A 2,313-nucleotide genomic window follows, 5' to 3' on the forward strand; every position below is an offset into this window, starting at 1 on the left:
TCGTTTGGTTTGTAAATGAAACTTATTTTGTACTTTAATAAATTGCTTTATTATCACACTAACACACTCTTCCATACCATAAAACTGGCCTCACTAATTGAGAATATGAATATAATGTATCTTATTATGTAATGCACTCACTATAACTATCATGTCCCCTATAGTGTGGGCATAAATCACCTAATAGGTCAAAGTAAAACAACAAATAATGCATAAGTATACTTTATTCAAGCACAGTTCCTAGGAGACAGTCAGTTATACATATCCCAGAAGAGCGTCTCAATCCGTAGTTGCGTGAAGAACTACAGGACTAGACGCGACCAATTCGTAGGATATGGAGACGATGGCGATCCTGTACTCGGTGTGGGAGAGGAGATCGGTGATTTCCTCGTGGTAAACCTCGTTTCCTTTTCCTTCTGCGTCCTTCGGGGTGACGGTGGACAAGGCCGGCTGCCATGTAGTCTCGTAGGCCACGATGGGACATGAGGAGTCGTCGGGATCCTCGAAGGATACGTTGATGGTGGTGGAAGTGACACTGTCCACCCTCGCGTTGATAGGGGGATTTGGAGCTGAGAGAAGATAGTGAGTTAGATATGAATTTGTTTATGTTAGTAATTAGACAACTTGGCGCCTATGTCTACAGTTTTATGTTACACTTATGAATTATAGTTTATTATTATTTATATTAATTTTTATATCAGGAAAACGTCCATCAACAAAGAACTTACTGCAACTTTTCAGCTGAGTTGCGTCAGCAGTTGCAAGAGCAACCAGTAAGACCAACAAGAAAACCTTCATGTTGCTGCAGTTGTTTTGCTTCAGAAGTCGCTGTCTAGATGCTTTGGCGATGTCTGTTGTTTACTCTGCAAGCAAACTGCCTTTATATACCAGTCGTCCCTCTACAGTAAATAAAAAAACCCTTGGGAACTGCAACAGACATTCCATGTGGGATATGTGGCTTATGTTACGCAGTGACTAAGCATCTTACCATTTGTGGTAGAAGGAAAAACTGTCCTTAGCATTGTTTCATCCTGATAGTTCTTGGAATGACTGATAAGTTATTATTATTTTTGTGGTTACCAGGGGCTTTGAAATACCTTTTCGAATTTATGATGTGTTAAATGTAGGGTTTCGATTTTCTCCGTCTAGCCTGATTATATTGAAAAATTATAAGGGTTTTGCCTTTTTTCAAGCCTATTATTATTATTATTATTATTATTATTATTATTATTATTATTATTATTATTATTATTATTATTAAAAAAATACTCATAGTAGCATGAGTCTTAAAATGGAGAAGCAAATCCACAGTTATGTATATGTACATATATTTAAAGATAAATCAATATATAGATTTATCTTTAAATATATGTACATATACATAACTAGATTTGCTTCTCAATTATTATTATTATTATTATTATTATTATTATTATTATTATTATTATTATTATTATTATTATTAGTTCTCTAGTATAATAATAAGCATAATAATAATGATAATAAGAATAATTATAATCAAAATTATTGTTACTATTATTTTTATTATTATTATACTGAAGAAATAATAAAAATAATCATTTTGATTATAATTACTCTTATCATCATTATTACTGTTATTATATTATACTAGAGAACTAGTATTTAATAATAATAACAATAGTTATTATTATTATTATTATTATTATTATTATTATTATTATTATTATTATTATTAAAGAACTAATTTTAATTACGGCCAGTTTCACTACAACAAATGCTGCATTCACTTTTGAATAACTTGTCACTCTTCTAATATTCCTTTCTTCCTGCAGTGACGTTTCTCAAGATCTCAGTGAACTTAGTGGAGAATTAAAAGTAGAGGCTTCGAAGATGAGAATATTGCCTTATATTCTGAATTACAATCTCTCTTTACAAAGACCTGACGCGAGGAATGCATTTATATTCATTGTATGAAACGGAAGGTACTGTGCTTAGAAAACTGAAGGTATTATACTGGGAAAACTGACAGCACTGTACTTAGAGAACTGACGACACTACACTTAGAGAACTGACGGCACTGTACTTAGAGAACTGAAAGAACTGACTGCACCATACTTAGAGAACTGACGGCACTGTACTTAGAGAACTGACGGCACTGTAATTAGAGGACTGACGGCACTGTACTTAGAGAACTGGCGACACTGTACTTAGAGAACTGATGGCACTGTACTTAGAGAACTAACGGCACTGTACTTAGAGAACTGATGGCACTGTACTTAGAGAACTGACGGCACTGTACTTAGAGAACTGATGGCACTGTACTTAGAGAAC

The 2,313-nt window shown here is 33.6% G+C and overlaps 1 long non-coding RNA gene across 1 annotated transcript; it reads right to left on the reverse strand.

The window, feature by feature from the left end:
- Positions 1 to 206: 206 nt before the first annotated feature.
- LOC136825134 (uncharacterized) lies at positions 207 to 869 on the reverse strand. The gene is made up of 2 exons (XR_010849249.1): positions 729 to 869; positions 207 to 569 (listed from the first exon to the last, which is right to left on the reverse strand). It is a non-coding gene; the product is annotated as an uncharacterized lncRNA (long non-coding RNA).
- Between the last annotated feature and the right edge of the window lie 1,444 nt (positions 870 to 2,313).

This window comes from Macrobrachium rosenbergii, chromosome 37, assembly GCF_040412425.1.
Source record: "Macrobrachium rosenbergii isolate ZJJX-2024 chromosome 37, ASM4041242v1, whole genome shotgun sequence".
Lineage (NCBI taxonomy): Eukaryota > Metazoa > Arthropoda > Malacostraca > Decapoda > Palaemonidae > Macrobrachium > Macrobrachium rosenbergii.